Consider the following 14,746-nt stretch of genomic DNA (forward strand, 5'->3'; position numbering starts at 1 on the left):
GAATTTTTTTTTTGTGGTGCTGAGATGGAACCTGGGACCTTCTTCCATATAAGGTATACTGCAGAGCTATGTTTAATAGTCTGTGAATTTCTCCCCAGTAAAGCAGGGCAGGGTAGATAGAATTTGCTTTCCTCGTTATCTTTTCTCTCAGCCTTGATTGGGGATGCCTGAGGCTTAGTAGTTGGCCAGCCTTGGGGTCAGAGGTTGATTCTGAGGTTTCTGTCCGAAAGAGGTATTTTAATAATTAAAGAGTGTTTAGTGAGCATGGTGGTTCAGGCCTTCAATCCCAGCTGAAGCAGGCAGATCTATGAGTTCAAGGCCAGCCTGGTCTACATAGGGTGTTTCAGGACAGCTGGGGCTACATAGTGTGATCCTGTTTGAAGAAAGGAGAAACTGGCACGATTCAACTTTATTTTATGGTATAATGCCTGGGATGCACTTTGATTCTAGAAAGTGCCCTCCACCAGCAACTGTTTCTAATCTTTGTATTTTAGCTGTGATGTAGGCTGCTGAAGCTAAGATCTGCCCTGGCTTTCCTGTAATGTGAGAGTGGGATTAGCTCAGTGCTGCCCTCTGTCGAGACTTTGCAGGAATCTCCTGCTTGCCTCACTCTGCCAACCCTGGTGACAGTGAACTGACCAGTGGGGTTTCCAGACCCTGTTTCCAGATTTTTGTAGAAAGACACTTCTGTCTTTCAGATGTGTGTAACCTGACAGCTACAGTATTTTTCTGTTTTACTTTAAAAGAATGGTTAGGAAGATCATTACGATTTTGTCTGCTGAAAGTTTTATGTTTTAAACATTTATTTATTTGGTGTGTATAGGTTCGTGGGCCCATGAACGTGTGGATGTCAGAGGCTGGCTCTTCCATCCTACGTCAGGGAACTTATCTTGTCGGGCTTGATGATCACATACTATTCTTTTACCCTCTGAGCCTTCTAAATGGCCCAAGTCTTATTAAGTGAATATGTATTTTAACTATATTTTAAGTAAAAGCTAAAAATAAAAAAAAAGTCTTAACCAGCTACCTTGGGCCTTCTTGTCTAACTTACAGGTCTGATTTCATTATTAATTTTTGTTGTAGGTGGCGCTTGCTTTAGCATGTTTCTGCAGTTCAGCCACTCTGCAGCATGTTGTCAGAACTTAGTTTCTTTTTGTTTTACTTTGGTTTCCTTTCCTGTTTTCAAGACAGGGTTTCTCTGTGTAGCCCTGGCATCTAAATTGTTTTACTTGTAGCTATTATGACTAATGGCCCTCTGTTTCATTTCTCTTGGCAAAGTAAGAGTGGAATCACATGGTAAGGTTAAGGCCATAAGGTTAAAGGTCATATGGTAAAGTCGAGTTTGCCTTTTTGAGGAACTGCCACACTCCTTTTCGAAGCTCTTATTCCAGTTTATATTTCCACCAGTAATCTATGAGGGTCCTGAGTGTGTTGTGTTCGCATCAATGCTTTTTGGGCTTGTGCATGCTTAGGGAATTGAGCAACACTGCCCACCCCATAATTTATCTTCTTTATTACTGCCATCTTAGCAAGACTGAAGTAGTATGTTATCATTGGGGTTTAGTTTGTTTCTCTTACGACTTGCTGTCCTAGCTAGCATTAACTGTCACTTTGACACAGCCTAGACTGACTTGGGGAAAGAAAAGACCCTCAGTCAGAATTGTCTTTATCATATTGGTCTTCTTTCTTGGGGGATTGTCTTGTTTAATTGATGTGGGAAGGCCCAGTCCACTGTGTGCAGCACCATTCCCTAGGCAGGTGTCCTAGGCTAAGAAAGCTAGCTAAGCATGAGCCTGTGCATCAAGCAATGTTCCTGAATGGTTCCTGCCTCTCATCAAGTCCCTAATCTGACTTCCCTCAGTGATGGATTAGGACCTGGAAGCCTAAGCATGGAAGACCCCTCTCTCCCCAAGAAGCTTTTGGTCAGCAACAGAAGGAAACTATAACAATTTGTGTGTGTGTGGTAAAACAGTATCTGCCATTTTAGCATATTTAACCTCTCCCTCCAACTACCATATTTAACAGACAATGTGATTTCAATAACAAGAACTGGATGTTATTTAAATAACATTGTTATTATTGAATTTGTAGGAGCTCTCTATGCTTACTGTATTAATATAGATTCTTTTCAAAATTACAATTCTCAGATATTTTCCTAATAATATCTTTTAAAATATAAAGATTAAAAGTTTAGCTAATGTTTTACTTGTCATTTTTTTCCCTTTTCTTTTTGTACTACTAGGGATTGAGACCAAGGGTTTTTTCCTTTTCTTTTCTGTCTTCCTCCCCAACTCCCCCAAAATTCTAGGCAGGCTCTCTGTCACTGAGCTATCCCCATCCTTGGTTTTTGAGACAGAATCTCCCTTGTAAATCAGGTTGGTCTTGAATACCCAGTCTTTCTTGCCATAGTCACCTAAATGCTAGTATTATGATATAAGTCATCACCTCTGATTGCCTTCAGTGTTTGTTTGTTTTGTCAAGACTCTGCTTGCCCTGGACTTTTATACCCAGGTAAAATAGTCTAGGTAGTAAGGGGTAGGAAAGAGATGTTCCTTTGGTTACAGGAGGTATAGCAACTGTGTAAAGAAATAAGAAGGCTATCACAAACTCTGTCTGAGCTTGTTAGATTGTGTCAGTTTGTATCTGATCCTGTTAGATTGTGTCAGTTTGGTCTGAGCCTGTTAGATTGTGTTAGTTTGTGTCTGAGCCTGTTAGATTGTGTCAGTTTGGTCTGAGCCTGTTAGATTGTGTCAGTTTGGTCTGAGCCTGTTAGATTGTATCAGTTTAGGAAGAACAGTGATGGACACAGAGGACCAGAGTTGAGCTGATTGTTGTCACAGAATTCCATGCACATGAACTCTGCTGCTGTTCCTATTTAGGTTCTTTCACCAATTTGGAGATTATTGCTAAAACTTCAGCTCAGGGGTCCCCTTTGCTAGGAAAGCATTCCCTGATCTTCCTGGCTTGCCTTTGTGCTCATGCTCCAAAAAGCTATTTGGGTATTGCCAGGGCCAGTGCCGCAGCGGGTAGAGCCTAGGATTCCTAGAGGAGTGACTGAACACAGAGAGATGCACAGGCTCTGTGGATTTCTTCTGTGTGGAAAAGGGAGAAGCTCTATTTTATAGTTTGGTGTATTTAAGGGCAGAGGGAGTTGCTGAGTGTGTCAGGCCTTATCTAAGGCCTTTGAGATCAGGAGAGCTCAGAGCTACTTTCCCAAAAAGCACCTAGAGATGTTTTTTCCTCAGAGCTGTCAGGTTGCCCTACAGTATTCCACAGACAAGGGAAAGTCAAGTCAGATTAACTGAGTTCCAGGTTGCCTTGGATTTAGGCTTGTATAGCGACATATTTTACTCCCATAAAGTACATTGTCAGTTCAGCTTAATATTTAAGTGTCAGGTGCTGCTTGCCTCACTGAATGCTATTAGACTGTTTTATTTTATGTATTTGAGTGTTTTACCTGCATGTATGTAAATGCACCACATGCATGCAATGCCTGAAGGGGTCAGAAGATGTGTCCCCAGGTTTGGTTTCTAGCACACCCATGGGGGCTCACAACTGTCTGTAATTCCAGCTCTAGGGGCACTGCTCTGTCTTCTACAGGCATTACCTGTGTTTGGTACATTTGCATACATGCAGGTAATCACTCATAGACAATAAATTAAAAATAAATAAATCCTTTTTAATTCATTTCAGGACTCCAACCAATAGTGTTGCTCTGCCCTCGTTCAGAGTGGCTCTAACCATGTCCCTTAATCTAATCTAGAAACTTCCTTATTGACATGCCCAGTGGCTTGTTTCCATGGTGATCCGACTTCCATCAAGAAGACAACCAAGGCCCTGCCAGTGCCTGACAAATACAGAAGTGGATGCTCACAGCTATCTGTTGGACGAAGCACAGGGTGCCCAGTGAAGGAGCTAGAGAAAGGACCCAAGGCGCTGAAGGGGTTTGCAGGCCCATAGGAGGAACAACAATATGAACTAACCAGTACCCCCAGAGCTCTCTGGGACTAAACCACTAATCAAAGAAAACACATGGTGGGACTCATGACTCTAGCTGCATATGTAGCAGAGGATGTCCTAGTTGGTCATCAATGGGAAGAGAGGCCATTGGGCCTGTGAAGGTTCTATGCCCCAGTATAGGGGAATGCCAGGGCCAGGAAGCAGGAGTAGGTGGGTTGGGGAGCAGGTGGGAGTTGAGGGGAGGAAATAGGGGATTTTCAGAGGAGAAACTAGGAAAGGGGATAACATTTGAAATGTAAATAAAGAAAATATCTAATAATAATAATAAAAAAGAAGACAGCCAAGACCAACCACCATAAACACTAACCCTAAACATCATCTGCTCCCCTCCCAAAGGCCCTGCATCCTAATACTGTGTCTGTGAGGGTGCATACGGACTTTTAAAGAGCACAAGCATACCTTTTCTGATAGAATGATGGAATGACAGTAACAAGTGTATGGGACAGTCGAGTCGCTCTCACATCACTGCTGAGAGGTAAAATGGAGCTGCCTCTGGAAAACAGCCTGGCAGTTTCTCAAGAACAAACATTCAGTTATTCTTTTAAAAATGTATTAATGTGTATGTAGATATGTCTCTGAGTGTGTGTGGCATGTATGTGTAGTACTCTCAGAGGCCAGAAGGGGACATAGGAATCCCTGGATCTGGAATTATAGACAGTTGTGAGGTAGCCTACATGGGTGCTTGGGAATGGAACTCGGGTCCTCTGGGAGAAGAGCAGTTGCTTTGAACTGTGGGGCCATCTCTCTAGTCCCATCGTCCAGTTCTTTTATGATTGAGTTACCGTAAGAGTAATTCAGTTCCTAAGAATATATTCAAGCACATTGGGCTGGGCAAGGCTGTATATGCATGGGGGAGGGGCAGGCAGGTGGTCTCCGTGAGTGCCAATACAGCCAGGGCTATGCAGACAGACCCTGTCTCAAACAGAAGAGGAGAAGGAGGGAGAAGGAAAGGAGGAAGAAGGAAAGGAGGAAGAAAAGAAAAAAAAAACAGGTTCATACAAGCCTTGTAAACAAGGATTCATAACAACTTTATTCGCAATAATTCAAAAAGTGGAAGCAGCCAAATGCTGTCACTTGGTGAGTGCAAAATGGTGCACCTGAGCAGTGGTATTGCCCTTAGCCATAAAAAGTTAAGGGTGCTGTGTTCTACAGTGTGGACAGTCCTAAGTGTGCTGAGTGGAAGAAGTCAGCCTCACCAAAACAGGGCATGCTCTTCCACTTCCTGTATGTGAAATGTCCAGAATTGACGACTCCTGGAGACAGGCTGAGAAGAGGGAACGGTAGAGAGTGGTCACTGAATTTCTTTTTGTGGTGATCACGCAACTGTGAATGGACTAAGAAAATACCACAGACTTCCCCTTCCGCCCATGCAGAGCTTTCTCTCATGTTGGACAAACACTCAGCCACTAACTAGGTAGCACAAGCCTTCCATCTTCTAGGTACTAGGCTTACAGAGGGGCCTATCTCGAGTAACAATCTCTAGCATGAAATAAATAAAGCAACGTTTCATGAAGCGTATTTCAATGGAAGAGGATTCCTCCGTGGTGTTTGTTCTTATTTCATACCAAGCTTTACTGTATTATCTGCCTTTCAGTCTTAGACATTTTGTCATTTCTTAGGGGGCTTATCAGTAAATCAGTTGGTTATGGAAAAACCTCTGCTGGCTCTAAGTAATAGGTATCTTATGGTGCTTTGGCAAGATGGCTTTTCTCTGTCACCTTTGTCTAGTGGCATGTGGCACTGAAGGGAGGAAGAGGGTGCAGCAAAGGGGAGCTAAAGTCAGTGAGATAAAGTGCAAGGTTTCTTAAGTCATTTGGGGTGTTGAGGATTAAATCTGGGACCTTGTAATACTAGGCAAGTGTGCACCCCCAGTTTAGAAAACTGTACATTGCTACTGTGGTTCTTAGCTTATACTCACTGTTCCACAGTCTCTGAGAGCTTTGAATCTTTCCTAGAGAATTCGTGGATTTAAACAGTTTTTTCTTTTCGCTTGTAGAGAGACTTGGAATTGACAGTTGATGAGTGGGGACATGGGCTACAAGGAAGCATTGCTGCTGGTGGAAGTTTCACTGTGGAGTTGACGGTCTTCTAACTTGACCATCGAAATATCTTTTTAGGACTTAAGATGCCTCCTTTGATCATACACCATTTAGGACATGGAAGATTTTCAGGTAAAGTTTAATATTTTTAAAACGTGTGTCTTGCTTTTTTTTTTTTAATGCATTCTGGGGTAAAAATAGCAAAATTAGATAAAGTCAAGTACAGGTATCAAGATTTAATTTTGATAGTTTCTGATTTTGTAGTGTCAGGGAAGTGTTAGAGATCCTCCCCCCCCACCCCCCAGACAGACAGGAGCCTGTGACTCACAATGAAAGAACCTAGTGGGGAAACCCCCACCCAACTCCCGATTCAGCGTGCACCCAAGAATCACGAATAGAACACAACACCTTGATGTAACAACACGAGGTATTTTAATGGCGGAGCTCCGGGTCGAAACGTATCTCACACAGGAGACAGTGGATTCGACCACGAGGCTTGGAAGCTAGGGGTTTTTATAGAAAAGGAGTGGGGCTGGGGGAGGAATTGGCGCGGTTTCACATGATTGGTCCATTTAAACATCAGCAGCCTGAGGTCAGAGGGGTGGGAGATAGGGAAGCGATGGGCCTGCCCGGGCATGTCCTGGTCTGTTCTGCTATGTTCTCAGCCCCAGGTTTCAAAGCTCACAAACAACTCTTTGGGCTATTTGACATACATTACATGAATCACAGGTCTCAAGTTTTATTTCCTTTCATTCCCCTCTTCTTCTGTTTAGACTAATTCTAATCATAGAATTTTAGAGATTGGTGTCCCCTAACTCTTCATCTACCTGAACTATAGGTTGATATTGCCTTTGAAGAACCATGAGTTTTACTGTATCAATTCTACTCTGGATAAAAGCCATTCCTCTATTTATTATACAGGGGCCGAAAACTAAAGCTAAGCATATCATAAGGATTGGTCCAGCTACAGCGGAAATCAAAGAAGTTATCCAAGATGGTCGTGATTCAAACCACGACTCAAACCACCCCCGTTGAGCATCCCGTTCCCGTTTCCTTCGCTCTAATCTTTCTCTCAGTTTCTGCATAGAGTCTCTAACTATTCCTGTATGATCTGCATAGAAGCAGCACTCTTCTTTAAGGGCAGCACACAGTCCTCCTTCCTTTAGGAACAACAAATCAAGACCTCTCCTGTTCTGCAAAACTACCTCAGACAGGGAGGTCAAAGATTTTTCTAAAGCGTCAATGGACTTCTCTATTGCCGCTAGGTCTTTATTGACAGCATCCCTCAAAGACTGAATTCCCTGTCTTCCTTCTATCAAAGCTGACACTCCTGTCCCCACTCCTACTGCCATACCTATTCCCAAGAATGCAGCCAGGGTTAAAGTAATTGGTTCTCTTTTCGACCGCCGGCCAGCATAGCTTTCTTCTAAACTGGATGCAGGGTGATAATATACGCGGGGTAACAGCTGGATCATGACACAAAAATCCTGAGATGAATTAAAAACCTTAGTTGATACACAGGGAGTAAGTCCTGTATTGCAAGCCCACCATCCAACCGGGGAAGGTACAAGATAGTAATTAGCTTCCGTTCTGGACACGGACTGAATTTGTCCGCATAGGTGTTTGTGAGTGGAAGGTGGGGTGCCTATACAGAGACCTGGACTCCTCGCAGATACTTCAGTCAGGGTCAGTTTTTGTCCTGTTCCCCAAGAGCAGGAAGTATGGCTGCTGGTTCTGTTGAAATCTCCATTGAAAGCAATTCCTTCATAATAAGGCGGACCCGAGGTCAGGCATAGCCAGCAGTCCTCAGTAGCCCTTGGATCAGTTCTATTAAGGGCATAAAAGGCTCTTCTCACTAGGTTAAACATCCTCTGTCTTGTTGAAGGAATCTCAGGGGTAATAATTAGAGGTACCTGAGGAGTGGGAGGTTGGGTGATAGCAGCCATACTAAGAGGGTCCGCAATCACCGGAGTAGGCTGAGGAATAGTATGGGTGAGGGGTGTGGACTTGGTTGGGGGGCCTAAAGGATTGTAGGGGGTCTCTACTTTTAGTCTGATGGTGAACAATAATCCCTCATCATATCTTTCCTTGTAAATCCTAAGACCCCAGGTATACCCTTTTGTCCATCCCAGAGCTCTTTTCCCTGGTTCAGTAAAGGTGACACGGAGCGGATGGCACCAGTCAGTACACTCGTCTAGGTCGAATCCTCCAGGTACATAAGACGCTAGGGAATAGTTGGCTGTTACTCTAATATAGTCCCAGCTTGAGGAGGGCTTCCAGTGGGCTGTACCTGAAGTCTCGCAACCCCAGCTCTTGCAATAGAAGTCAGCCTTACCTCCACATGTTGGATTAAGGGATTGACTTCGGTGGGGCCCGGGACAGACATAGAAGGGATGGGTTCGAAGCATACTTCTATCCCTTTGGTTAGAGCAACCACCCCATGGGTCTCTCGAATGTTTTTCTACGTACGGAGGGGGTGTTAAAGGTGCCCTCTGAATGTCAGAGTACCCCTCCAAGTCCCATCCAGGAGGGGCTCCTATAGCCAACTTACAGATGTCAGGGAAAAGATCAGGCCACCAAGTCCACAGAGGGTGTACCTCGGCGATTGTCCATACAGCCCTACCCCCCTCATTGAGTACCTCCCACGTTTGTTGAACAGGACTGTGGGGGTTGAAGTCCTTTGGGATCGCTCTTACGAAGCAGGCGCAACTTAAAAGGGTTAGTAGTCTTCTCCAAAGTCCACTCATCATGGCTGACTCCAGGGGGTGCTCTCTTGACGTGGGATGCGTGGACCCAAGTGGGGATTCCTTCCACTTTGACCGCGGTGGGCGTTGTCAGTAGCACCAAGTAGGGTCCCTTTCACCTCGGTTCTAGGTTTCCCGCTCGGTGTCTCCTCACCAGGACTGCGTCTCCTACTTCAAACTGGTGCGGCACCTGTGTGTCACCAGCAACATAGGTTTCTTTTAGCTGTTCCCAGACCTCTTTTCTTACTATTTCGAGAGCTTTTAATCGAGCCAAAAGACTAGAAGAAGGAGAGAAAGACACATCCGGGTGATTCCTATCCCCTACAGTCATAAAAATGGGTGGGGGTGCCCCATACATTAATTCAAATGGAGTTAGGCCAAGGGGTCCAGGTGTATTCCGAACCCTGAACAAGGCATAAGGGAGAACGGCTGTCCAATCGCTTCCACCGGATTCTAAGGCTATTTTAGTCAGAGTCTCCTTTAGCGTCCTGTTCATCCTCTCTACCTGTCCTGAACTCTGGGGTCTGTATGCACAATGTAATTTCCAATTTGTCCCCAGTTGCCTGGCCAATCCCTGACTTACCTGGGAGACAAAGGCAGGTCCGTTGTCTGACCCCATTACCTTAGGTATCCCAAAGCGGGGAAGGATTTCTTCAAGTATCTTCTTGACCACTACATTAGCTGTTTCTTTCTTGGTGGGGAACGCTTCGACCCATCCCGAGAAGGTGTCTATAAAAACTAGGAGATATTTATTTCCATACCTAGCCGGTTTCACCTCAGTGAAGTCAGTTTCCCAGTAGGCTCCAGGCCTGTCTCCTCGCAGTCGTTTTCCTTCCTGGAGCCTGCTAGACCCAGCATTGGTAAGTGCACAAGCACGGCAGTTTTTTACTATCTCCTGCACAATTCTCTTTAATCCAGGAATGTAATAGGGGGACTTACTAACCAATTTTAGTATTTTTTTAGTTCCTAAATGAGTCAGATGGTGTATGTTAGCTAAGTAATCTCGCCCCTCTTCTTCTGTGAGGGTTCTTTTATTAATTTCCTCAGCAGTGGGCTGTTGGGTTCTCACCACCAGAGTCATTGGCCCTTGGGCTGCTTTTTTAGCTTCTTGGTCTGCCATTTGATTTCCTTTTTCAACGGGCCCAGTTCCCTTCTGGTGTCCTGGGCAATGGATAATTGCCACCCTACGGGGCAGATGAACAGCTTCTAATAAGCTGAGAATTTCTTCTTTATTTTTGATATCTTTGCCGGCAGACGTCAGCAGTCCATGGTGTCGGTATATTGCTCCGTGAACATGAGCCGTGGCAAAAGCGTACCGGCTGTCAGTATAGACATTAAGAGTCCTTCCTTCTGCCAGCCTTAAGGCTTGAATTAGTGCGATTAGTTCTGCTTTTTGAGCTGATGTACCCTCTGGCAGGCTGCTGGCCCATATGACAGACTTTCCATCTACTACTGCTGCCCCAGCCCTCCGCTTACCTTCTACCACAAAGCTGCTTCCGTCTGTGAACCAAGTCATCGCCCCTGGCCAAGGTTGGTCTGTGAGGTCTGGCCGGATTCCAGTCTCTTCTGCCAGTATCTCTTCACACTTATGTGCAGGGGCCTCGTCAGCCTCAGGTAGTAAGGAGGCAGGGTTGAGAATGGCTGGGGGTGCGAAACTTACTCGCTCTGTCAGCAATAGGCTCTGGTAATGCGTCATTCGGGCGTTGGTCAACCAGCGGTCCGGTGGTTGCCTGACGATGCTCTCAAGAGAGTGTGGGGCCACTATGGTAACATTTTGGCCCATAGTCAGTTTGTCAGCATCTCTTACTAGCACAGCCGTGGCTGCTATCGCTCGCAGGCAGGAGGGCCATCCACTGGCCACAGAGTCCAGTTTCTTTGATAAGTAGGCTACCGGGCGCTTCCATGGTCCCAAAACCTGGGTAAGAACTCCCCTTGCCACTCCATTTCTTTCATCAATGTATAGGGTGAAAGGTTTGTTTAAATCTGGCAGGGCCAATGCTGGAGCCTGCAGCAGTGCCTTTTTGAGAGTTTTAAAGGCTAGCTGATGTTCCCTGGTCCAGGTGAATTCCCCTTTCTCTTTGGTTAGTGGATACAAGGGAGCTGCCAGTGAGGCAAATCCGGGAATCCAGAGTCTGCAAAACCCGGCAGTCCCCAGGAACTCTCTTACCTGGCGAGCAGTAGTAGGGGCCGGGATCTGCATAACAGCTTGTTTTCTGGCTTCTGTGAGCCACCGTTGTCCATCTCTCAGGACATATCCTAGGTAGGTCACTTCTATCTGGCATAACTGAGCCTTTTTAGCAGAGGCCCGATACCCCAGCTTTGAAACCTGGGGCTGAGAACATAGCAGAACAGACCAGGACATGCCCGGGCAGGCCCATCGCTTCCCTATCTCCCACCCCTCTGACCTCAGGCTGCTGATGTTTAAATGGACCAATCATGTGAAACCGCGCCAATTCTTCCCCCAGCCCCACTCCTTTTCTATAAAAACCCCTAGCTTCCAAGCCTCGTGGTCGAATCCACTGTCTCCTGTGTGAGATACGTTTCGACCCGGAGCTCCGCCATTAAAATACCTCGTTGTCTGTACAGTTTATTTGCCTATTTTTGAAAAAGATTTTATTTTATGTATATGAATATTTTGTACACTAGAAGAGGCCATTAAATCCCATGGGACTACAATTATAGATGGTTGTGAGCCGCCCTGTGGGTATTGGGACTTGAACTTATGATCTCTGAAAGAGCAGCTGGTGCTCTTAACTGAGCCATCTCTTAAGCCCCCTTATTTGCAATATATATATATATATGTATATATATATATGTTGGTTTCTTAGTTAGGGTTTTACTGCTGTGAACAGACACCATGACCAAGGCAAGTCTTATTAAGGACAACATTTAATTGAGGCTAGCTTACAGGTTCAGAGGTTCAGTCTGTTATCATCAAGGTGGGAACATGGCAACATCCAGGCAGGCATGGAACAGGAGGAGCTGAGAGTTCTACATTTTCATCTGAAGGCTGCTAGAAGACTGGTTTCCAGGCAACTAGGATGAGGGTCTCAAAGCCCACACCCACAGTGACACACCTATTCCAACAAGGCCACACCTACTCCAACAAGGTCACACCTCCAAATAGTGCCACTCCCTGGGCCAAGCATATACAAACCATCACATTCCACTCCCTGACCCCCATAGGCTTGTTCCAACATATGAGTCTACTGGGGCCACACCTAAACATAGAATAATACAAAGTACATTTAGTTCAACTTCCAGAGTCCCCATAGTCTATAGCAGTCTCAACAATGTTAAAAGTCTTCTAGGGCTGGAGAGATGGCTCAGCCTTTAAAAGAATACTGGTTGCTCTTCCCAGCAACCACATAATGGCTCACAACCATCTGAAATGGGGTCCAATGTCCTCTTCTGGTGTGTCTGAGGACAGCAACAGTGTACTCACATACATAAAATCAATAGTCTTCTAAATAGAGGAGGGTTGTACCATCTGCAAAGAGGAAGACTTTGTTTTTGGTACATGTATCCCTTTTATTTTTTCCTTTTTATTGAAAATAGATTTTTCTCTCTCACATAATATGTCCTGATAATGGTTTCCTGTCCCTCTACTCCCTCCCAGTTCCTCCCCACCTCCCCACCCATTCACATCTACTCCCTTTTGGTCTCTCACTAGAAAACAGAGTCATGGGGGATGGTGGAGGGGCTCTATATAGAAGGACCAGAAGGAGAGGGGGTAGGCTCCAAATGGAATGTAAAGTGAATAAATAAATAAGTAATTAAAGGAAAAAACATATTTATAAGAGATAATAATATACTATAACAACAACAACAACAAAAACAAGATAAAACAAGAATGATCACATTGGAGTTGGACAAGACAAACAGGAGGAAAAGAACCCACGAGAAGGCCTAAGAATCAGAGACCCACTCATCTGCACAGTGAGGAATCCCGTAACGACACTAAACCACAAGCCACAATACACATGCAGAGGCACTGGTGCAGACCTGCACAGGCGCTGCCTCGGTCTCTGTGTGGTCATAGCAACTTTGATCATGTTGCTTTAGAGAACCTTTATCTTGGTGTCCTCCATCCCCTCTGCCCCTCTTACCTTCTTTCTGCCTCCTCTTTTGTGGGGTTCCCTGAGCTCTGATGAGAGGGATTTGGTGTAGACATCCCACTTAGGTCTGAGTGTCCCAAGGTCTCTTACTCTCTGCATAATGTCTGGCTGTGGGTCTCTTTATTTGCTCTCATTGTTGTGGGAGGAAGCTTCTTGGATGATGGCTGAGCAAGGCACTGATCTGAGTACAGGAGAATGTCAGTAGGAGTCTTTATTGTTACTTTTTCTTCAAATCTATAATATTTGGTTTTACCCTAGGTCCCTGGTATATCTAGTATTTGGTTCTGGGCCACCGAAGTAATGTCAGGTATGGGTTCTATCTCATGGAGTGGGCCTTAAATCAAATTAGGTATTGGTTGGTTACTGCCATAAGCTTTGTGCTACCACTACCCGAGCATTTTACAGCAGGCAGGACACAGCTGTCCTGTTTGTGGCTGGCTTGGTTTTTATGGTTTTTGTTTTTGTTTTTCATCAGAGTGCAGAGTACTTTCCTGTATCAAAAAACTAGAACGGTGGCATGGGACTCCTTTGGCCAACAACTAAATTAGATATAGCCCAGACCTGGTGCTGGAAGCTTCATTAGTGACAAGAACTGACCAGTTGGGGCTCTGTCTCCTTCATTATCTGGCAATTTTATTTAGATCATCTTCAAACATGTATATGTTTTGGAAGCTTCTGTTTTAATTTTCTATACTGCCCTTCAGATCCATGCTGTCCTTCAAATGGTCCTTGATTTTCACTGTCTCTTCCTCTGTTTCCTCCTTCATCCCTCTTCTGATAATCTTGGCTCTCCTATCCCAGCCCCTCGCTATCCATCCATAACTGCCGTGTCTCCCTTTCTTAGTGAGACCTCTCTGTACTCCTTCGTCTCTTACTCCACACCTAACTTCTGTGGTTCTATGGATTGTAGCTTGGTTATTAGTGACTTAACAGTGTTAATATCCACGTGTAAGTGAATACACACTCTTTTGTCTTTCTGGGTCTCGGATACCTCACTCAGGATTTTTGTTTGTTTGTTTGTTGGTTTGTTTGTTCCATCCATTTAGTTGCAAATTTTATGATGTCACTTTTTTAAAAACTGAGTTATACTCTATTGTGTAAATGAATCACATTTTCCTTATCCATTCTTTTGTTGAGGGACATCTAGATTGCTTCTAATTTCTGGCTATTATGAATAGAACAGCAATGAACATAGTTGGGTAAGTGTCTTGTGGTAGGATGAAGCATTCTTTGGCTCTATTCCTGTACTGATTAATTTTATTGTCAACTTGAGTCATCCAACGGGAGGGAATCCCAGTTAAGAAAATGCCTCCATAAGATTAGGCTGTAAACCAAATCTGGACACTATTGTGGATGCTAAGAAGTGCTTGCTGACAGGAGCCTGATTTAGCTGTCTCCTGAGAGGCTCTGACAGTGACTAACAAATACAGAGGTGATGCTCTCAGCCAACCATTGGACTGGGCACAAGATCCCCGATGGAGGAGCTACAGAAAGGACCCAAAGAGTTGAAGGAACTTGCAGTCCCATAAGAGGAACAACAGTACGAACCAAACAGTACCCTCAGAGCTCCTAGGGACTAAACTACCAACCAAAGAGTAGAAAATGGAGGGACCCATGGCTCCGGCTTCATATGTAGCCTTATTGGACATCAATGGGAGGAGAGGCCTTTGGTCCTGGGAAGACTCAGTGCCCCAGTGTAGGGGGATGCCAGGACAGGGAAGCAGGAGCGGGTGGGTTGGTGAGCATGGGGAGAGGAGATGGGATAAGGGTTTTCAGAGAGGTAACTGGGAAAGGGGAGAACATTTGAAATGTTAATAAAGAAAAT

The 14,746-nt window shown here is 44.9% G+C and overlaps 1 pseudogene; it reads left to right on the plus strand.

Annotated features, from left to right (window-relative positions):
- LOC110300738 (uncharacterized) overlaps positions 1-14,746 on the plus strand; it is a 63,826-nt pseudogene that overhangs the window by 9,394 nt on the left and 39,686 nt on the right.

The sequence above is a fragment of the Mus caroli genome, unplaced genomic scaffold (assembly GCF_978045245.1).
Source record: "Mus caroli unplaced genomic scaffold, Mus_caroli_1 scaffold_10, whole genome shotgun sequence".
In the NCBI taxonomy this organism is placed as follows: Eukaryota; Metazoa; Chordata; class Mammalia; order Rodentia; family Muridae; genus Mus; species Mus caroli.